At 33.7% G+C, this 24,464-nt stretch overlaps 1 long non-coding RNA gene and 2 pseudogenes across 3 annotated transcripts; 1 reads left to right on the forward strand and 2 right to left on the reverse strand.

The window, feature by feature from the left end:
- Nucleotides 1-8,633, forward strand: LOC107644790 (uncharacterized). Of its 2 annotated transcripts, XR_002347593.2 has the most exons (4): nucleotides 1-120; nucleotides 222-515; nucleotides 5,900-6,064; nucleotides 7,674-8,633. It is a non-coding gene; the product is annotated as an uncharacterized LOC107644790 (long non-coding RNA). The 2 variants fall into 2 exon arrangements; XR_001621389.3 differs by lacking the exon at nucleotides 1-120 and having other exon boundaries at nucleotides 145-515.
- On the reverse strand, nucleotides 8,537-11,236 carry LOC107644788 (1-aminocyclopropane-1-carboxylate oxidase homolog 1-like; annotated as a pseudogene). The gene is made up of 3 exons (XR_015883473.1): nucleotides 10,639-11,236; nucleotides 9,256-9,578; nucleotides 8,537-8,939 (listed from the first exon to the last, which is right to left on the reverse strand). The product of XR_015883473.1 is annotated as a 1-aminocyclopropane-1-carboxylate oxidase homolog 1-like (transcript).
- A 789-nt stretch (nucleotides 11,237-12,025) lies between these two features.
- Nucleotides 12,026-13,476, reverse strand: LOC107644786 (1-aminocyclopropane-1-carboxylate oxidase homolog 1 pseudogene; annotated as a pseudogene).
- Nucleotides 13,477-24,464: the final 10,988 nt, after the last annotated feature.

Consider the following 24,464-nt stretch of genomic DNA (forward strand, 5'->3'; position numbering starts at 1 on the left):
CTCTAACATCCTCCAAGAGGGTAGTAACTAAATCAGCAGGATTATTCCAAAACAAAAAATCCTCCTCCAACTGTATACTCATTTTTACCAGGCAATCAGCACTCCTATTACCTTATATATGTATGTACAAAAAAACCTCTCCACTTTCTTCTTTTCATCTCAAAAATTTTTCTTACTAGAGAGTTGGGATATTTTTCATGACATTTCTCTCCATTTACTAGGTTAATGACAGCATTAGAGTCACTCTCCAGAATCACTTGCTTCAACCCCAACTCCCAGGCTAGGTTCAGGCCTTGGACGATCCCCCATAGTTCGGCCTTGAAAGTTGTTCCGCACCTAATGTTGTGAGTAAAGCCCGCCACCCACTTCTTCTCATCATTTCGAATGAGACCGCCACATCCTGCCCTGTCGTTGAGTCCTTGTTGAGTCCCATCAGTGTTAATTTTTGCCCAGCCCATCGAAGGTGGTTCCCACCGAATGTGTGCCTCTCTTCACTTATTCGATTGCCCCTTCAGGTAAGCTTTCTCCATTGCTTGTTTGAATTCTGCTGCTTGTTTGATGATCTCTATATGTGGCTTGTTTGGTCTTCTGTAATTATCATCATGAATTTTTCTATTTCTCTAGTACCATAATCACCAACAAGTAGTGATGAATATGTCTTTCCATTCCATTCCTTGGACTTGCCTGAATTAATTTTTTAAGTTTTTCTCCACCCATTCCCTCCAATTAAGTGCAAAAAATCTAGAAATTTCACTAGTGTTAAGAAGGTTTACCCAAATTGTAGAGGCCTTCGGACAATTCCTCAAGACATGTATCAGCTCCTCTGGAGTTCCTTGACAATGGTTGCAGTCTCCATTTCCTCCAAAAATTATCGCCCTCCTCTGGTTTGTTAGTGTCTTCCATGCATTGCAATTCAGAAAAATATTTTTACTCTTTGGTGACCCTTCCAATCCCACAGATGCATCCACATGTTCCTGGTTGACTTAGTCCAATTGTTCAGCGCCTTATATATTGATGCCACTGAAAAATCACCATCTACAGTGTGTTTCCAACTTCCTCTATCATCTTCTCTGTCCTGAGCAGGAGGTAGCATAGTTGTGATTTTCTGAACAGTGCTCTCCGATAGGTTTCTTCTGAGTTTATCAGTATTCCATCCTCCTCTATTATCTGTCCACTGCCAAATAAGACTATTAATATCTATATCTGGCTCCAGGGCTAACTGGCGCAACACTCCTTCCCCTTCCACCCAATTATCATTCCAAAAATTTGTTGTCAGTCCATTACCAATATGTTGTGTTGTGTTCGCTTGAAGGGTTGGCCACAATTTTAAGAGTTCCTTCCACAAATCAGAATCCCCCTTTCTAGCCTGTATACTATCATCTATATGTCTTCCTTCGCAATATTTGTGCAGCAATACTTTAACCCATAAGAGGTCTGTTCTCTCCTTAATGTACCAGATAATTTTGAGGAGAAACGAGTCATTCATAACTGACAGCTTTCTGAATGCCAGCCCACCCTCATGCTTAAGAAGGCAGAGGGTTTTCCAATTAACGAGGTGCATTCTTCTATGCTCCGAAACATCACCCCAAATAAAGCTGCGTTGCATTTTTTTAACACTGTTGCAAATACCCTTTGAAACTCTCTCATGTTGCATTTGGTAGTATAGCATTGGACTAAGCACAGACTGTGCTAAAGTTATTCGCCCCGCTAAAGAAAGGCATTTACTTTTTCACCCCTTGAGTTTGCTGCTAACTCTTTCCATGACCTTGAACTTCTCTTTTTTGCTCTTACTATTTGTAACAATAGCTCCTAGGTATTTGCCAAGCTCTCTTTCTTCTCTAAAGCCAGTAATGCTTCCAATTTTTCTCCTAGATGGTAGTGTTGTTCCCTTGGAAAAGACTATAGAGGTTTTGTTATTGTTAATCTTTAAGCCTGACGCTTTGCAAAAAATCTCCATGATGTAGTTGATCTTGTGCATTTGTTCTTGGGTAGCTTTTGCAAATAAAAGTAAATCGTATGCGAACATTAGATGAGAGATCTTAGGCCCTTGTCTTCCCACCCTTATCGAATTCCATTCTCCCTGCTGGACATGTTCTTCTATGAGATGTGATAGCTTGTCCATGCAGATCACAAAAAGATAGGGAAAAATAGGATCCCCTTGCCTAATTCCTCTTTTAGGACAACTCCACTGTTTTACTTCCATTCCAAAGGACATTGTAGGTAACCGTGGTGACACATTGCATGATAATATCAGTCATCTTCTCTGGCATTTTAAATTCGTTGAGTCTTTACTTGATGAAATTCCAATTAAACCTGTCATAAGCCTTCTCAAAGTCAACTTTGATGGCCATGAATTACTTTTCTCCTTTCATCTTTCTCATAGAATGCATAATTTCCTTAGCTATAAGGATGTTGTCTTGTATCTTCCTTCCTGGGATGAAGCTTGACTGATGGATTGAAATCCGGTCATTTAAGAGGGGCTTGATTCTTTTCGTTATGATCTTGGCCATAATCTTGTAGCTCACATTACATAGGGCAATAGGTCTGAATTGGTTAATAGTATCAGGACTGTTCAGCTTTGGAATGAGTGCAATCAGGGTTATGTTGGCATGTTTGATGATATCTGGCTCCTTCCAACACATAGTGATAAAGTCGCAAACCTTTCCCTTCATTAAGTCCTCATTATTCTTTTATAACAGCGCTGGAAACCCATCACTTCCTGGGACTCTTAGCGATCTTATGCTAAAAAGCGCTTTCCTAATCTCCGCCTCATCTAGAATTTTGCTCAGATTCCTGCATTCAAAAAGGCTAAAGTTAGGCAGAGAAAATTGTAATAGATTAAAGGGAACAGTCATTACCTCATCTTGGTAGAAATCTTTAAAATGATTAATGACATGATTTCTTAGTTCTTCCTTTTCTTCAATCCATCTTCCGTTGTTGTCTTTAAGTTTTAGGATTCTGTTCTTTCCCCTTCTAATAATGGTTTTAGTATGGTAGAACTTAGTATTCCTATCTCCCTCCACAATCCATTTTTCTCTAGATTTTTGGAGCCAAAAGATTTTCTCTTTGTCTAAAATCCCGTTCAAATCCTTATTGAGTTTCTGTTCAAGTTCATCAAGATAAGGATTCTTTCCATAATCTGCACTTCTCTGAATCCCCGCAATCCGGTTTAAGATTCTTCTCTTTATTCTAAAAATATTTTCAAAGCAGTTCTTATTCCACTCAGTCAGATCGTTTCTCATATTATCAAGAGTGTTCAAGAGTGGATTATTGTTCACCCAACTATCTTCCAAGCATTGCCTGAAATCTGGGTGAGATGCCCACATAGCCTCAAATCTGAATGGTCTATCTCTCCTACTATTGAGGTCGTTGGCCATCTTAATAAGAAGAGGATGGTGATCCGAATTAGTTCTAGCAAGGATCTCAACTTTGGCTTCGCTAAATCTAGTTCTCCAAGATGAGTTAGATAGAGTTCTGTCGAGCCTCTTGAAAACTCTATCCAGTCCCTCCCACTTAGGTCCTCGCCAAGTGTATCTAGATCCCACGAAACCTAGATCAATAAGTCCACAACTATTAATCCAATTGACAAATAAATTACAGGTACTTCTGCCCGTTGCTGACCCTCCTTTTTTTTCAGTAGTGTCCTTTATTTCATTGAAGTCTCCTGCTATGAGCCAATCCCCTTCCATTGAGTTTGCAATATTCCTAAGCTTTATCCATACATTTCTCCTAATCTGACTATGAGGGCTGGCATAGACGGCCGTAAAATACTATTCTCTGACATTGGGCTCTTGAACTTTGACATGTATATATTGGTCATGGTTCTCTATGGCATTGATATAAAGGTCATCCCTATTCTAGCAGACTCATATGCTTCCCACAAATCCTTGTGCTTCTTCTACGATGTGATATTTGAAGCCAAGTTGTTGTATAACTGTAGTAGTAGTACTTCCACTGCATTTAGTCTCAAGCAGAACAATTAAGTCTGGCCTATGATGTCTATACATGTTCTTGAAAGTTTCTCCTGAAAGCATTACCTGCTGCTCCCCTGACATTTCAAATTAAGCAATTCATTAAACAAAAAAGGAAAATGAAAAAACCAACAACCAAAATAAACCATAAAAAAACTCAGCCAAGCAGAACCGAGAAAAAAGCTTAGTCCATATTCATATCAGTGTCATTTGTGGCACTGATTTGTGGTGTCGTGAAGTCTATTCCTTCCACAAGCTTCTGCACAGGGTCCATGCCTCCCTCTTCTGTCTCCATTTCACTTGGCATAAAGTCAGGTGGTCTGCCCTTGTTGTGTGGGTCTTGAATTGAGGATTCAATGCATTCCTCCATGATGGTAAGAGCTGTATTTTCTTCCACCATCCAATTTTTCTCATAGTGGCATTCTCCTTTTCATTTTTTGATTTGTTGAGGTTCTTCTATGGTTGTTGTATCTTTGGTGCTTTTTGTTAGGATCCTTGCTCTTGGTTCTGTTGGTGTTGGTATGCTTTGATTTTGGTTTGAATTTGTGTTGTCTGTCACCACCTCTTTTCCTTTTTTATTTGCTGTTATGGTTCTTGCTCCTTTAGATGAATCATTTTTTGCTCTTTCTTTGCCTCTACTTTTACCAATGGTCTCCTTTTCTTTGTTGTTGTTGCTGTCTTTTTCCTTTTGTTGCTCTAGTTCTTCATATGATGTTTCCTCTATTTGTAGAACAATGAATCTTGATCTGTTATTTGATTCTATTTCTTGTCCCCTTGCTTTACTCGTCTCTGCTTCATTTTGGTTAACACCATCCTTTAGGATCTTCTTTTCCCTTTTGGGCTTTTGGACCACCATCCATTCCCCAAACCTATCATGTGCATCTGTTGCAATTTGCTTCTCCTTTGCAGTATCCTCCTTTTTTTTTGCTTCCTTCTCCCTGGCGATTTTCTTGATTCATTTCTTCAGGCATTTCATTACTTACTCCCTTATTAGTATTGCTTTGAGCCCCATTTTCATTGGTTAATTCCTTTTTATTTGGACAATTTTTTTTATCATGGTCCACCTTCCCGCAGCTGAAACATATTTGATAGATGCCTTCATATTCCACTCTATATTCCCTCCCATTAATGAGATATCTTCCTAGAAGAGGCTTTGTCAAATCCACTTCTACACAGAGTCTAGCAAGTAGCAAATTTTTCCTGCACAATTTAGCTGTGTTGTTATCTACCTTTACCGTCCTTCTAACAAGGTTTTCAATTTGTCTTAAAATGCTTCTATCATATAGTTCAATCGGAAGTCTAGGTAGCCTTATCCATGCCGTCACTTTGTCAATTGTTGCTAGTTGGGGGTTAAAGTTAGGTTCCCATAATCTCACGGTAAGATAATGGTCATAGACCTTCCAAGGCCCTCTAGTAATGCATGGTCGAAGTCCTCACTTGCATACAGCTTAACAAGATATATAGTACTCTTCTCCCAAGTCAATCACTTCAATACCCCCTTTTTTACTCCACGTAGCTTCTAGTCTTCGTTTCATTGCAGCATACCCCACTTTCTTTCCTAGTAATTTTACTATGAGAGTATTCCACCAAATCTTCCATAATCTTCTTTCACTGACTTTATCAATGACAATATTGAAAAGCCCATTTTCAATTTTTTCTACTCTGACATCTGTGTTCTGATTGTATGCGTTTTCATTAGTTTCTTTGATCATTTCTTCATCTTCTGCATCCTTCTCTATTAGGTCTTCCTCCAGAAATTTCTTTCTTGGGCCCTCTCTTACTATTTGAGCGAAAGATCTCCCTTTCCATTGTGTTTCTTTTTGGCCATGTTGTTCATGCATCCACTCCTCATCTCTTGGCACAAGGATTTGGTCTCCCGTAAATCCTTCTGCTTTTGTTCTGATTTTTTTAACATTCTTCTGTAACAGGCCTTGCTCTTCCAGGACTGAGTGATCCTCTTGGACTGTTCCGCAGGGTCGTCGGTGGTATTTATGATTGCTGGTTGAAGTTGGAAGTTCACTTGTACGAAAAGAATAGGTGCAAACGGTCGAGAGCTATTATCATTATTATTTGTCCGGCTTCACATTATTCTGGTAAGTTATAATACAACAAATTAAAATCGTTCGCATTATTCCTATGGTCAATGAAAAAAAATATATTACGGGTCCACAAACAGACGAACGTTAATAAAAGAAAATAAACAAGATCCCTTTTTTCCAAAGTCCAAACTCATATTCAACCAGGCCCATAAGCAACAGTTATTCCTACCTCATAGTATTCACGTAACGGATATTCTATGGCCTCGTGCACAGTGCGGCTCACTAGTTGAGCCATTCCACGCCTATATCTGGCTAACTGTGATATTTTTGTTTCTCATTGACAACAATCATGAATCTCAATTATCACAGAAATTATGTGTCAAGCTGAATCTACATTTACGAAATATCTTTATTTTTCTATAGATTAATCTGTTTACCGTATAATTGACCATTACATGTACTGATATACACTTCTTATTGACCACGTTAGTTCTAACACAGAGAGGACAAATTCAATGTTCTCCTTATGTTTTTAGAATAAATAATTTTAAGATATATTATTTAAGTTTTTAAATTAAACAACTTTAAAATTTGATCCTTATTAATTCTCAAAAGAAATAATTCTAATATAAAACAAATATTAAACCAAGCATACCTATAATGGGATCTATTCACTCGATATCTAACTCGAGAAACTTAGAAATATAATCATTAATAATTATTACTCATATTCTCTTATATGTGCTCTATTTCAATAAAGTTTTTATGGCTTAGTTAAATCACCTGTTATTCTTGCTTTTTTTTGGGTCAAGAAATGACATACGTGTTATTCGATCAGTGGTCCATAACTCATTAGATTGGATTTATAAGTATTAAAAATGCCATCCATTTTGTAAAAAAAATATCTGTAACTGTTACTGATGTATCATCAAATACAACTAAAATGTAAGCCGTTTTTACTTATTCCCAGTAAAATATCAATACCAATTCCTGCAAGACAAATATAAAAGTTTATAAACTCAAATGTTATCAGTCCCAGTCTCAGCTGGAAGTTGAATTTGGTGTAGCTTGATTAAGAGGCAATATCATCAACACTTGGTCTAGGACTCCGCTGCTTATCAGTGTTTATAAACTCAAATGTAACTATGATATGTTGCTGATTGCTGGAAACTTTTTTTTTTTTGGACTTTATCAGTGTTAGAAACTTAAAAATATACTACTTCCATTTACATCTTGGTCTTTACCCAACACATTAAAATAAACCCAGCTAACACAATTAGATTTATAAAACTGATTTTTGTTTCTTAACACAAAAACCAGACTGTCATCTGACATGATCCAAGTCTAACCCAGTTTTATTTAAGATTGAAAGGTCCAATCTCCAAAAACAAAACTTTATAGTGGCCCAAATATGGTTTTGTCTGGAAATTTTTTGTTTATTATTATTATTATTATTATTATTTTGGTATTGTCTAGAAGTATTTGATTTTCCATTTCAACATTTTTGGAGCTATTATAGTTTTATTTTCAAAAATCAATATTAATTGATGTCGTAAAAACAGAGGCAGAGCGTATGTTTGCAGCTTTAGAAAGCCACGCTCAAACTTATGATCTATTAATATCAATCAATAGCATTATGGTAATAATATATATGCTTATTCAGGAAACATTTTTTTTAAAATATACATATAATGGCTGCGTCTCTGGTGCCCGTGGCTATGGTGGCTAACGGTGACTATGAGTTGACTCTTCAATCAGATGGTGACAAATGGAGTGTTCTTTAGTGTGGTTAAGTTCTCTACGAAAACATTCGACAAGGACAAGGACCGCAACAGAGGACCGAGGACTTCAATGGTAACAGCAGCGACATAGCACACACAGGAATGAATTGAACCACGTCGGCGGGAGGGAGTCAAGTCACCATGGATGCACCACCAATGGTCTGCTCCCGCATGAAGATCCGTTAAGAGGGAGCTAGAGATCAAAATGTGTTATAGTATTGGAGGGGTTACCGTTTGGATTCCGGGTCGGGGTGTTCAGGTTACGATTGGTTTCTAGTCTGGGTCGGGTTTGGCCAAGGCCTTGTCCAGAAAAAAAAACAAAAGAAGTGTTGCGGGTAACTATGGTTGAACGGTTGAGGTTGAGGGTGTAACAGTGAGAAAATGAAGGGAAAAAAATCCCTTTTTGTTTACGTGTAAAGAAATAATTGTAGCAACTAGCATAGGCATCATAGCCACAGCAAATTTGTGGCCACCACATATCGCACCATAATATATATATAGTATAACTATAATATAATGAAAACAAGACCAGTGCTTAATATCATTCAGATGCAGGTGCATAATGCTTAATATCTATCCGTGTAACTTAAAATGGTAAAGAGCTGAATTTCCATCAAGTGCTTTGTCATAAAAGTATGCTCTGTAATCCTGCAATAATGTTTCCCCATAAAGAGAGAAGGATTATGGGAGCATAGATTATTGTTGATGGAGACTGTAGAGTGATCATGAGTGATGAACATTGCTATTTCTAACAAGTATACTACTCTGGACCACATACATTAATCTCTAAGTAGCCTTAGAAATGTGAATATGATATGTTGATACAGCAAGTGTTTGAGCCCTATATTATGTTCTCTAAAACCATATTTTGTGATATCATATTTTATCTTTGCAACAAAAAATGATAAAGAGCAGAATTGCCACCAAGTCCCTTGTTATAGTAATAAGCATTAAAATCTTGTAATGATGTATCCCTATAGAGAGGGGGGTTATCTTGTGAAAGTAACTCCTTGATGGAACCATATATTCTTTGTGATGGGTAGTTATCAAGAGTGAAGAAGCATGCAAGATGCAACTGATACTCTAGGTCCTCTATGGTTTGCCACAACACGATGCTCCACGCTTTTGAAATTTTCATTAGATATCAACTGCAAATGGTACCATAAATTAAGATTATTACAGGATATATGATTTTGCTCTAGTTACATTATAAATTATGCGTCTATTGGAAAGGATTCACATGCCATAAACGGTAGTCCAGTGCATAAACATCCTGTCAAAAAGGTGTAATGTAGGCGGCTTAACTTAATAACAGTATCGATGGCTGATTCCACGAAAGATTCACGCGTCATATAGAGAACAAACAATTGAGATTTAAAATGATCAAATATAGGGTTGAAATGAAATATCATGTCTCTATAAAAACTGAAAGATTTTAATAGATTAGAAAAATATTGGACTCACTTGTAGCATATCTCCAATGTTAACTACCAAAGCAGCATGAACAGGGGGAACATTGATCCACTGATTTTGCCACAAAACTTGTAGGCCACCAATGTGATCTTGGAGGCAGAATTGTGAGAAAGCCAGGATCTGAGTGTTTGGTAGTGCCAAGAGTGAGTTCAGGCTGAGGACATGGTGGATAATAGTGACACAGAATTGAATGCCCTTTTGCACAATCTATGCTTTCAAGATATTCAGGGTTCAGTCCAAGTGCTTCTGATAACAATCCAAATAAAAGGCTCCCCAATACCTTTATCTGCCTTGAGTACTCCATTATTGCATCCCTGCAAATCAGTTTTATTTCATGGCTAAACTATACAGCATAAGTACCCAAAATTTTGGTTCCCTCTAAATCAAATCACATTTTCCTAAATCATATTAGTTCACATCCCACAACTAGGGCTGGAAGTGAGTCAAGCCAGCTCATGAGCCAGCTCGAGCTCGACTCGTTAACAGCTCCATAAGCTAAGCTCGTGAGCTTGTGAGCCAAGCTTGAGCCTGAAATTGAGCTCATAAATTAAATGAGTCGAGCTTGAGCTTGGATAAGCTCAGCTCATTAGCTCGTGAGCTAGCTCGATTATATATATATTATAACAATCTTAATTATTTAATATTTATATTTATTTTTTACATATAATTTTAATATAGGACATAAATAAAAAATTTATAATTTATTGATAGATAAACAATATACAAAATTGATCTTTTCAAATATTTTTAAAAATATATAAGTTATAATTTATTGATATAAAATTATAAATTATGTATCTATGTTTCTCTTATTTGAGCCAGCTCGTGAGCTCGAGCCAGCTCGTGAGCTTTTGGTGAGCCGAGCTTGAGCTTAAAAAATAAGCTCGATTGTTAATGAGTCGAGCCGTGAGCCAAGCTCAATTTTCGTGAGCCGAGCTTGAGCTTGGCCTAGCTCGGCTAAGCTCGGCTCACTTCCAGCCCTACCCACAACTTTCTACTTATATCCTCCCTTGGTTCCTTACAATATCTCTGTGCTTGGCAGACCAAAAACTAATCCGTTGTGAATCAGAACTCTGATCTATTATTGGCTAATGAGTAGCAGCATACACAATGCGTAATTCGAACCCGACTGGTGAGCTTTCCAGTCAACCAACTCAACTTAGTGAGATGTCATTTGATAATTAACTATGGCTGCATATAAGAGCCCATCCGACCAAAGTGTCGCTATAGCCAAGGTAGCAAGACATTATAATCTTCTAGTCAAGTATACGCAATTCGAGTATCGAGAATAAAAATAGTTTCCATAAGTAAATACATAATCTTGATAAATTAATTGCAAAATGTTATTCTGAATATCAAAGTTATATTACGAACCTACAAACCAAAGGCAATTCCTGAGGATGAAGAGGATCAGGACCCATAACACACAACAGTGTGTCTCTCCAATTAGCATACCTCGTTCGATACAAATCAAAGTTGCTACCATACTTCATCTTCTTCATCTTATCCCTCGTGTAATACTCTCCCTTCACATCCTGTAGCAACTCGTGGAACTCACGCGCCGCAGTCAGCGTTTCTTCCAGCACCTTCAATGGCACCCCATGATTCACCACTTGGAACAGCCCCACCGTCTCCGCCGCCTCTCGGACGGCGGCAACCACTTTGGAACGGTCTCCGGAGACACCCTTGAGGTCGATGACTGGAATCGTGAACTGGGACGGAGTCTGGTTGTCGACGGCGAGTTCTTCCGGAGGGCGGATGAAGATTTGTGGGAGTTTGGTGATGCCGGAGTCAACGAGGCCCTTGACGCCAGCTTTGGATTCATCGAAGGACTTCAGTTGCTGGAGACGATTGTAAGATGTTGAAACTCCGCCGGTGCCGGCGACAGACATTGTTGGAGAGTGCAAAATGCTTCTAATCTTAAAAGATTTTATTTTCTGACAAAATAGCTTTTGAGAAGAGATGATATTTTGGACTTCTAAAATAATTTCAATGTCATAAAATTAACCATTTTGTTTGGTCATGTAAAAAAGAAAATCATTAAATTTAAGGGTTTGTTATGGGGTTTAAAAGATGTCTAATTGTTAAAATAGGTTAAATAATTAATTTTAAATTTAAAAATATAAAAATTAAAAAATTTTAAAAACAAAAATTAGACACTAATAAAAAAATCCCATAAAATTAACCTTAAATTTAAAAGATATAAATGTCTCATTTTATTAAGCATCTTTACAAAAATATGCATTAAAATTTGATTTTAGGAATTTTTTTCCAAACACATCTTTCTATATATATATTTTGTAAAATTAATATAATATTTTGAAGACCAAAATATATTTTTATTTTAAAATTAATTTTGTCAAAATTAAATTGACTTCAATAAAGATATGATTTATTTCTATCTAGTTATGCCCACTCTATTTCTTAGTGATATAGTACGTACTTTTCTTCAGTTACTTTCATATCCTTCTTAAAATGAGCGTTTTTTAGTATTGATATCCTTGTTAAATTCATCATTTTCTCAAACATCAAAAAAAAAAAAAAAAAAAAAAAAAAGAAATTACTCAAAATAGTGAATAGTCATTATTCTAGTGGTAGTAAAATTTCATAATTTTAGCCACGACAACTCATCTTTCAACTAAATATGACCCAAATTCTCCTTTGTATGTCAAAATTTAACATACATAATTTTATTTATGTCCCAAGTTAGGAGCTATTTATGAGTATGAAGTATTGATCTAAGTGGGATTCCATGCCATAATTAACCCATTAACTTAAAATGGGAAAGAGCTGAATTGCCATGGTCGCGCAGGCCCTTGCTATCATAGTAAGCAATGAAGTCTTTGAGTGATGTATCCCTATACACTGGAGGGTTATCCTCGGACAAGAGTTCCTTGATGGGGCCATACATTCTTCTCGTTTGGTGAAGATGAAGAGTGAAAAAGCATGCCACTGATACTCTTGGCCCTACATGATTTGCAAGTACACGGTGCTCCACACTCTTGAATTTGTCGTTGGACATTAGCTGTAGTATGTATCATATTATAGAAACATATAAATTAAAATCTAGTAGTACTAGTCTAATCATGCATTTTCAACTCAATTTAAAAGAATTGGACTTACTTGTAGCAAATCTCCAATGTTGACTACTATAGCTCCATGAAGAGGAGGCACATCAATCCAACCATTTTGGGTCAAAACTTGGAGGCCACCAATGTGATCTTGAAGCAGAAGAGTTAGAAAATCGGGATCAGAGTGTCTGGTAGTTCCCATGGTGAGTTCTGGCTCAGGACATGGTGGATAAAATGGTACAAAATTGAGTGCCCTTTTGCACAATCGAAGCTTGCAAGATGCTCAGGCTTAAGTCCAAGTGCTTCTGAAAGCAATTCAAATAACACCTTCCCCAAACCCTTCACTTGCCTTGAATATTCCATTGTCACTTCCCTGCAAATTAAACTAGGTAGTTATGTACTCTGAACTAAGATTAATGTTACGTAACTAATTTTTTTAACCAACATCAGCTAATTAACGTTTTTAAATCATTTTATTTATAAATTTTAAATTATAAATTTAAATATTAAATTTCTTAAGGTTAACTAAGTAAAAGTTAGTTTATAACCATGGAAACAAAAAAAAAAGTTAGTTTACCAACTTTTGAGTGAATTAATTACTAATTACCTACCTGCATGGGTGAGGCAGTTCTTGAGGATCAAGGGGTTCAGGGTCCATAACACAGAACAGTGTGTCTCTCCAATTAGCATACTTTGATTGATACAAATCAAAGTTGCTAACATACTTCACTTTCTTCATCATCTCCCTTGTGTAGTACTCTCTTTTCACCTCCTGTGCCAGCTCGTGAAACTCACGCGCCGCTGTCAGCGTCTCTTCCAGAAGCTTCACAGGGATCCCGTGATTCACCACCTAAAAAAACCCCACCGTCTCCGCCGCATGTCTTACGCCGGCCATTACACCGGCGCGGTCTCCGGAGATATCCTTGAGGTCGATGACTGGGATCCTGAACTGGGTCGGTTTTGGTTCTCCCGGAGACGGGTCTCCGGCGGTAAGCTCTTCCGGGGGGCGAATGAAGATTTGTGGGAGTTTGGTGATGCCGGAGTCAACGAGCCCTTTGACTCCGGCTCTGGATTCATCAAAAACCTCCAATTGTCTCAAGCGGTCGGTGATTGCGGGATTTCCGGCCCCGGCGACATTCATTGTGGTTGTGACACTGTGACAATGATGAGTGTTATAAGATTGACCTTTCTCTCTCTCTGGTCTCTTCATCAAGTAACAAATTTTTTTGAGTATATACCATTTTGGTCCTCAAAGAATTTTAAACCAGACATTTTAGTCTTTAACTAAAATTAATTACTCGATTGGTCCCTACCAATTAATTCCGTCAGTCACTTAGGTCCTTGGCTCCGTCAACTCTAACGGAAAACAAAATGGTCCCTGAAAACTTTAACATGGGACAAAATGATCCCTGACAACTCTAACAAGGGACAAAATGATCTCTGACCCCTTTATTTGAAAACGACACTGTTCTTCCCCAATTTTTATCATATCTCGCATAATCCTAACATTCATACTCTCCTTCTTCACCTTCACAGTCTTCTTTTCCATCGTTTCCTTCCTCCTCTTTAACTCCAAAATTAAGCCATCGTGTAATTGTCACACGTGTCGCACCTACCTCAACATGTCATGGACCGCACACTTCCTAAATCTTTGTGACTTGTACATCTACCTTCTCTGCACTTCACCCACCAAAAGCATCCACTTCCACGTCTTTGATAACATCACCCATTAGGACATTATGAGAAGATTCTCCTTCGACATCATATGCAAATTCTCATTTGAAATAGACACTGAGTGCTTCATTTCTTCTTTCCCGGAGTCCAAGTTGGCAGACAGTTTCGACCTTGCATCCAAGCTATTACAACGAGCAATGTCCCTGTTGCCGCTCATATGGAAACTGAAGCGATTACTGAACATTGGTTCGGAAAAGAAGCTGAAGGAAGCGATCGGAGTGGTGGACAATGTGGTCATGAAGATGTTAGGGCAGAGGAGGAGGGAGATGATAACGATGATAACAAGTCTTAACAAATCAGACTTGCTGTCTAGATTCATGGGATCCATTGAAGACTACAACTAGTTGAGAGACATAGGCATTAATTTCCTGAGTATGAATTGGTTGCGAACAAGTTGAGATTTTTTTTTCTTGTGAACATTAAATTTATAGAGTGTTCATTGTATAGTTTGAAGTTACAGTGTTAGACTGTTAGTGTTATGTAAGATATGATGAAAATTGGGAGAGAACAGTGTCGTTTCCGAATAGAGGAGATAAGGGGCCATTTTGTCTCCTGTTAGAGTTGTCAGGGACTATTTTGTCCTCCGTTAAAATTAACAGAATAAAGAACTTAAGTAACTGACAGAGTTAATTGTTAGGGACCAATCGAGTAATTAATTTTAGTTGGAGACTAAAGTGTCCAGTCTAAAATTCTTTGAGGACCAAAATGGGTATATACTCAATTTTTTTTATATTGGCATATCGCACGTGCTAATGCTGTCCAAGGTTGTTATTAGTCTCACCTCTCACGTGATGTAAGCTGTTGGTAAATTTAAAATAGTGGTAAATGAAAAGAAAACTTGTTGAGAAGCAGAGAACCACATTTAGAGAGATAAGGTAAGTAGAGGAAAAAGAAACTGACCATGTGTTTTTATGGATAACAGTCATAACACTTAAAGAGTATTTGGACACCGCAATGTGCCGTCCAAATTACACAATATCAACCAGCAATTTGTATCATAACATGGTGGCTACTAATGAAGAAGGAAGTAAAGTAGAACACGAATCTGGTTATGACAGGCAAAGGGTGCTTAAGCTTCTTGATGAGTCCAAAGCAGGTGTGAAGGGCCTTGTTGATGCCGGTTTGTCTAAGCTTCCAAGGATCTTCATTCATGAAAATCTTAACACATCTTCCTCTGCTACCAATAACAATGTTACTATTCCAGTCATTAACTTGGGATCAATGCATGAACAAGTTAGCTCACGGATTGAGATCATTGAGAAGGTGAAAGATGCTTGTGAGTAGTGGGGGTTCTTTCAAGTGGTGAACCATGACATTCCAGTGTGTTTTGGATGAAATGCTTGATGAAATGCTTGGATGAGCAGGATCCTGAGGTGAAGAGAGAATTCTATTTACGTGATATTTCGAGGATGGTGTATTACAACACCAACATGGATTTGTACACAAGTCCTGCGGTTAATTGGAGGGATACACTCTCTTGTGTATTGGCTCCAAGGCCTCTTCATCCTCTCCAACTCCCTTCAATCTGCAGGTACATATGGTTTCTACTTTCTACTTTCTATTTGTAGAAAGAACAGTACAGAACTCCATCATGCTAGTGGTTCCAACGACATACTAGTAGTTAGTTAATGTAAACCTTAAGAGATAGAGAAAAATCAAATGAAAGAGTGAGAGCTAATCTTTGTAGAAAGTGAATTGTCATTCAGACCTTTTGTAAGTGTATAAAGAGTTACATTGCAGAGTTATATATATACACTTGTACTAAGCAAAGCTAAGCCAACCTAACTGCTATAACTACTTAAGTTTTTATAAATTATAACTTATTACAGACCCTACACATTCAAGAACTTATTTTCAAGAACTTAAAAGACTCATAAGCTGAACTATACATTAACAGTTAATTTTAGTTCATGATATGAATTTTATTAGTTATTACTTATTAGGAGTGACTAATTTTAGTAACTGATTTTTTGTGTAGACATAATAATAATAATATTGTTTTACACACTACTTTATGGTAATGTGAATTATGTGTCGACATTTTTAACAGCTGATCACAAACAATGAGTTTGTGTGCTCGAAGCACAGAGTATTGGCTCAAAAAATAGGTCTGCGAGTTTCGGTTGCATGCCTTTTTAGACAGCATCTTGAACCTGAGACTTCAAAAGTATATGGACCAATAAGGGAGTTGGTGACAGAAGAAAATCCTGCAATGTACAAAGATATCACAGTGAAGGAGTTTGTTACGCACTATTATGCAAAAGGACTTAATGGTGTCTCTGCATTAGAACACTTCAAGCTATAATAATAATACATACACACAATTGAGAGTTTCAGCATTTCCTCAAATTGAGTACGAAATAAGAACTCTGAAATCCCTGAAGTTGTGTTCATGTCTTCATGATATAGAAAACTATTAAGTTATGTAACAGGCTACTTTTTTTTTTCTTGTTTGGGTACAATTGTGACTTATTACTTAATTTATGCCTAATTTTAGATGCGTTTGTGTTCATTTTTTTTTTGGTATTATTTTATTTGATTTGGAATCTGAGAGATTAATATAATTTGGATGTACTATAAAATTAACCTTGAGAGTTAAATGAAAGCATTATTTAGTCACCAAAAAAATTGAAAGCATTATTTTACTCTGTAAAGTGATGAGAATCCTAGTAGTAGTATACTCATTTAGGCAATTGTCTCTGATCTATTTTTATTTCTTCTTTATAGTACTTGCACAACTAAATTCAGATTTATCATTAATTAAAATGCTAAATTATAAATAGTGTTAATATTATGAGTTTTATTTTACATGAATTTCGAATGTATTAATAAATTAATTAATGTAAAATCTTATAATTTTTTTTTATGCAGGTGATGCGAAGGTGTGTATGTAATTGGTAATGTGGAGACATAATAAAGGGAAAGAGAATGAAAAGTGTTAATGCGGAAGTGCTCGCCTGACTGATAGCCTAAGGTTGCTAAAGCGGGAATGTCCGCCTAACTGATAGCATATTGCTTAATTGAATGGGCCTTTGTGCCAAATTGCTAATGTAAGAATGTTCGTCTAACTGATAGCCTGTTTCTACCATAATGCCAAGATATCCTCATTGACATACCTATGATGATACTTGTTCCTGACTGTCACGGTAAAAAAACCAAATTCGGGTTCGCCCCGAGTAACGTCAAGTTGCAGGTAGACAATCGACGCGTAAACTCATGACCTACTTAGGACAAACATGCATCATATTATTTGCGTATTTACATTTGGATGTGTTTTGCTTGTTGTATTTTCTCTGTGACTGTGCTAGTTGTCTTATTCTGCCTTGCTTGTGTATTCAATTGGATCTCTGGTACTATTAGTTTACGTATTAAAGTATTTAAGAATTATTGTTGTAAATGAGTTTTGTTTTAAGTTCAGAAATTTTAATGAAAGCAATTTAATTTTCTAAAGTAAACTTAAAAAGTATTTTCAAAGGCTTGAGAAAAGAATAGTTTTATCGAGTAAAGTCAATTATTCGCATTTTGTTCATTACTCTTACGTTATATATGTAAAATAAGTATCTTTATAATAATTACAACTAGATATCTAAATCAAACAAAAAAATAATTCTTTTAACAAATTTTTAACAACTCAAAAGTTAACACAATGGATATGTATGAATCAAAGTGATAAACAAAAATGAGAGTTGCGATAATGGTAATATAATATGGTGATAATTGATTGCGGTCGGGGTTAATAGAAGAAGAAAACAAAAAAGGAGAATAAAACAAGGCAACATAATAGTAACGGCAAGATAATAATAGTTATATATGTGAAAAAAAAAAATAGTGTATAATATGATGAGATGGTATAATTAAAATAAAAATTAATAATTTTAAAATAATAATAAAATTAAAGATAATTAAAAATGTTCAATATAAAATTATAGAAAATAATTTTTTATATATTAGAATTATGTATAAGAAAAAGAATGTTTTGATATGAATATAAATTTTTAAATTTATTTCAAATTAAATAGGATTGAGAAAATAAATAAATTTAATATATAAATAATTAATTTGTAAATAATATTAATAAATTTTTATCTTGATTTTGTTACACATAATAACAATAAAATCCTTTTCTTAGTTTCTATTTGCGTATTCTTCAATTTTAAGATCTCATATCATTTTTCTGCTCCAAAATCAACTTCGTTTTGTTAGGTATTTTTTTTTCTCTTTCAAAATTTTTTATTCTTTCATCTGATTTAATTTTTGTTTTGATGCTTGAGATTTCAAAATTTTTGTATTCAAGCTTCTTATTACTAATACGTATTAAAGTAAGTATTCATATTCTCAAATCTATTCTCTAATTAATATTTTTTTATTTGGCTTCTTATTAAGCTATTCTATAATTCAGAGTTTTTTATTTGTTCGTCATACCTAATTGCTCTTGAATTTGTTCCTCATATCTAATTTGTGTAAATTGATCGGTAGTTTTGGTAAAGTAATTGCTCTTTTCCGTTTGATTTTTCTATTTTTTTTTATTCAGAATTCTATTCATTTTATGTTTTATCTAATTTGACTTCTAATCCTTCATTTTTTACCTTTTCAATTTTTGCATACCACGTGTTTATTCTTTTTCCTAAACCAAAGGTTGATATCAAATAGGAGTATCTTGCCTTACTTTAAAAGCTTGGATATATATATATATGTATTCTACTTTTGAGAATCTGAATTTTTATAATATATTAGTTTGCATTAGTTTTGTTTAGTTGCTTAATATAGGTCAAATAATTTTATCAATAGTTTTCAAATTGCTATTAAAAAAACAAGTTCAACCAGTTGAGACAAGTATTTTTTTATTATTGAAACATACTGTTTGTTAAACTTAAAGAATTTTTAGCATATTCATGACTAAATTTGGCGAATTTTAACTCTGTTTAGTGGCATTTTAATTGATTAACTATATTGGTAGCATTCTTATTAGAATCTTACTTTTTCTACTTGTGTTACTAGGCACACTTTTCCTGTCTCGGTTACCAAATCCTAAATCCTATAAATTCCCCTTTGCTGCTTCTTACACTTCCACCATATCGCAACACATTCTTTTTCTCTCTTTCTCATCATTTCCATAAACGTTCACAATTCCTTCTCATTTGTAAGTTCCTCTCCTTTCATTGCATTCTTTTATTTATTCATTTCGTGTTATTGTAATTGTTTCCTTTTCTCTGTTATATAGATGCACCAATACTTCTCTAGTTTGTTTGAATATTTGTTTTGCTTCTAAGTTCATTGGAACCATCAATTCTTGTTTTGTTTTAGATTGCCGTTCCTTTTGGTCATTTTGGTTGTTACTTACAATTTTGTTTTTTACAGCTGCAATTTATGTAAATTGTAATCATTAAAGTCATTTATAGTCTTTTAGAATGCATTTTTTATTGTTTATTGTTGTTCGATAATACTAAAAACTCTATATTATGTTTGTTATGTATGACTCATCATATTAGCTAAAACAGTTCTATTATTTTTGTACGAGTATAATTAGTTCATATAAATTGAGTATTGTTAGGGAGTTAATGACCTAAGTGTACAATGTGTACAATGGGCACCTATACTATCCAGAATAACCATCCGGATACCAGAGATAATAAACATCTCATGTCATAAAATCACTCATCCTAAAAAATTAAACTGATTTTGGAATTCACCAAGGATCAAACTCTTAACCTTTCGAATCTAGAACTCTAATACCATATCATGAAATCACTCATCCCAAAAGCGTAACCTAACAGGACAATGTAATACTAATGGTCATATCTCTAATACTTCCTAAACTTCCATTGTACACATTATACGCTTAAGTCATTGGCTCCATATACTTATTCAAGTATAAAATTGCTCTTATAAATAACTAAATTTCACCCTAAAACTTGACATTACATAAAAGTAAAAAAAAAAATGTATTATAGACACTTCACATAAATTTATATTTTAATAGATATAATTGTTCATGTCAATTATTTATAGTAATAAATTGGAGTCCATTTAAAATTTGCTCATGCATCTATTGAAATTATTAAATAATCTGACAGGCATATTAGTCTTTGAAATTATTGGTACAGGCTCAAAACTACTTGTATGTCGAACTAATTTGGAAAAGAAATTGAATTTTGATGAACACTCTTTCTGGGGTACTTATTTTTGTCTTTCTAATTCAGCTTAAAAAGTAAATTTCTTATAATATTTTTATTAGTCTCAAAACTCATTTAAAAATTAAAATCACAGGTAAAAAATTTTTGTCTACCAATCAAGTAAATTAATGTTAGTGGACTGTGTAGGCATGGATATTGATCTGAGCTGAGCTGATCCGCATACTGTGTCTGTAATTCTGTTTTTTCTCTAATGCAAGCTCTCATCTTTTTTTCCTTTTTTTTTTTTTATATTTTTTTATTATTCTGGTCTTCTTGATTTACATATTTCAGCAACTTTGTTTCCTCAAGGAGAAAAAAATAAACATCAAACTTTACATCATATTTTATTAAATGTGCTGCTTAATTTTCTGTTTTGTATATGGTGGGCAGTGGTACATTATTAAAAGAGGAAGAACAAATTAAAGTTTATATATGTTGAGCAGTGATTACATTATTTTTTTAACTAATTTCTATTGATTATTTTTAGCTTTTGGTATGAATTATGTGACATGGATTTTTTGGACTTTATTATAGCTACACTTGTATTTTAACTTTTTTTTTTCTATTGAGACTTGTGGTTTCTGGTGCTTATTTTTAATATTATTTTCAGGTATGTTAATCTTATCGTATATTCAATGGATAAGGATTGGATGCAAATTAAGAATAGAGCCCTTTTACAATGAATAATTCTCCACATATAAGCGTTTTTTTATATATACAAGTCATTTATATTAACGCGCTTCGAACCGTTACTGCACGTTTTCACTACACCTTCTTCTTCTTCTTCTTGCTGCACGTTCTTCTTCCTCTTCCTATTCTTCTTCTTCTTTTCTTTCGTTTCTTGCCTTCTCTTTCTCCTTCTTCATTTATGTGCTTTTCTCTCTGTTTTCTTTCTTCGTTATTCTCGATTTCCATTATTTTTTGACATCGAGCTCTGAAATCGTTTTTGAAGAAGAAGAAGTAGCAGAAGATGAGGAGGAGAAAGAGAAAGAGTTCTGAATTATGCATAAGGTGTACTTCAACGAATTTTGGGTGTATTTCTTAAATCCTTTGGGTGTAGTTTTGTAATCCTTTGGGTGTATTTCTGTAATCCTTTGGGTGTATTTCTATAATCGTTTGGGTGAATTCTTGTAACCGTTTGGGTGTATTTCTGTAATCATTTGGGTGTATTTCTGTAATCGTTTGAGTATATTTCTGAAGTTCCATTATCTTCACATTTGACAAGAAACTCGTTTTCATGGAGGAAGAAGAAGAAAAGTCGTTCATAATGCATGGTGAGTAGCGCGCTTTGGAAATAGAAAGTAGTTGAATAACGTGCGTTTATTTACTCTTGAATGTGTAAGTGTAATGCATGTGTTTTGCCTAACAATATAGGAGAGGTGTCAAGGAGTTCTTAGATTTTGCCTTTAATAAAAAATTCTAACAATGAAAAATCTTAAAAAGATTTAAAAACAAATCATTATCACAAGTTAAAAATAATATTTCCGCCTTCATTTTTTGATGTCATGATCCATTTATCTATTCATTTGGCAAGTGAGGCAAAAATTGCAGGACCGGTCCATTATCGATGAATGTACCTTATTAAGAGATAAATATTATTTTATGATATAATTTTAGATAAAATGTTCAATAAATTCTTTTACTTATATATTGTTCTTTTTTGAACAAAGGTAATCGAGCTTATCCAAAAGGTTCATGAAGTGCACGAAAAAGAATTCGAATTCGATATATTCTTTAATATTTTTTAATTTTATTAGTCTTTTTTAGAGATTTATTATAAAATAGATTTAGTTTCCTGACATAAAAATACTAATAGCATAACTAATTTTATTTGTATATATATTTTCTTTCTCTAAGAAAATTAAGATTACTATACCATAAATTTTGAAGCTAGTGACTACAAACAAAAATACGCTTGAGGTAAACATATTGAGTTTCTCACCTCTCTTCTATGGGTTAGTTTATACTTCGTGGATAAACAATTCCTAGACTATAGCTTATTAATTAATTTTATTGCCTTGGTGAGACACAGAAAATAATAAGAGATTATCATATACAATCGTCTTGTTCTACATATTTATTGAGTTGAGCCTGTCGTTTTCTTAATAATGTTTTAGTTTTTCAGTTACATTCATCACCAACTTCGAGGGGGTGAATGCTTCTGTATAATTAATATAAAAAATTATATCTAAACACATTAAAAAAGAAACTACTCGTACAACTGTTTCCATTCGTAATAAATCATGCCTTTGAAAGACTTTAGGGTAAATTATTAATGATTATTATGTGCATGCACGGCAGAAATTACGAAACATGATTGACAATTCTCACCATTCATGAGATCTGCGCTGGTATAATAATTAATAAAACAAGATAATGAAGGAGGAAATTTGTACTAAAAGCTTAGTAATAGTTTTCCAAACAAGTAAATATATATAACCTACGTAATTCGTCGTCGTCGTATCTTGTTTTGTTTGGTACTATTAATTAGCTCCATAAAAGGATATATAATTATTATTACTCGTGCAAATAGAGAAATGACAAAAGTGTAAGAACCATACGGATAAGCAGTGAAGGACCGAGGTTTAGAGGAGGTTCTGAAAAAATACATATAGGAGATTAGATTGGTATTCGAATTCTCCATAGTTCATGTTGTGAAGCATACTAATTTTTTAGATGGGGACTATTAACCACTCAATTATTTCTCTAACCAAAAAAATAATTTTATTTATCTTTATTTTATTGAACAGAATATAACTATATGAATTAATATAGTTAGTATTATTTAAGATTGGGATTATCAACAATAAAAATTTGTCTAAATTACTTTAATTTGTTTCCTTTGTCCAAAGTTATTTTTTTTGGTCTAATAACTCACTTCTTCTTTTTTTTTTGTAAATTTCGAGAATATTCTCGTTTATAGATTCGAAATTCACATCTATAAATTAAAAGTCCAAATAATTCATTCTGTAATATATATATATATATATATATACTCAATATCCATAAAAAATTACAAAATTTTATTTTGGGATTTATCTTAAAAATTATTTATTTTGTTAAATTTAATTTAATATTAAAAAACAAACAAAAAAATTAATTCAATAAAAAGTTAATGAATAATAATGATAATATATTTTTTGAAACTAATTAATTGATTCTTTATTAAATTAAATCTCAATTTTTAATCATGAATAAAATTATTAGTATTTTTGTTTTAAAAAATTAGTTAAGATTATAAAGAATAATATCTTTTTATTACTTCATATTTTTATTTTAAAATTATATAATATTTTCTAATTTTAACTCTTAAAGAATCTTACTTATAACAATTGTTTTAGTTGCTCTCAATTATTAGATTCCGAATCTGGATGATCAGAGAGGTCCATTGAGCATGCAAATTAAAGGTCCGTTGGATGTGATTGATTTGTTGACTGTACATGATGTCCTAATAAGTGATGAGTACTGCTAGCATTACTACTTGGATCATTAGTTAGTGAATAATCAAGATCAAGTACAATCATTTGTGCTTCCCATTTCCCTAGATCCTAGGTACTAAGTACTAACTATCTATAATAAATTTTGATCAATTTATTATAATAAATTTAATTATTCTACTATAATAAATTTAATTAATTTAATAATTAATTATTTAACTAAAAAATATATAATTATTAATTTAATGACTAATTTTAAATACGTAAATATTATTTTTGCTCATCAGAGTGATTTGAAGAATAATAATTTGATTTTCGTCCTAAAATTAAATTGCTTTCATTGGAAGCATCTTAATGACAATGTGTTATCTCAATTCTACACACGTAAGTATTTTATTTTAGATTATTGTTTTTATGAAATATTAATTAAGTTTTATTTATCATTATTATATTTTTGTGTATTAAGCATATATATATATATATATATATATATATTATATTCTGTAAAATAATATTGAGTACTATTAAATAACTAATTTTTTAATTAATATTAACTAATCTTTTAAATTATTTTATTTATTTTAAATTTTAAATTTTAAATTCTAAATCATCATAAAATTTTAACTATAAATTTTAGATTATAAATATTAAATCATAAAATTAATTAGTATTAATTAATTAAAAATTACTCTTCGAATACTTTTTCGTATAATTTTAGTGTATCATAGCCACTTGAACTTGGGCAGAAAAGAGAACAAACGAATATTTCTCATATCCGACTGAAC

Source organism: Arachis ipaensis, chromosome B5 (genome assembly GCF_059453495.1).
Source record: "Arachis ipaensis isolate K30076 ecotype BB chromosome B5, ASM5945349v1, whole genome shotgun sequence".
Classification (NCBI taxonomy): domain Eukaryota; kingdom Viridiplantae; phylum Streptophyta; class Magnoliopsida; order Fabales; family Fabaceae; genus Arachis; species Arachis ipaensis.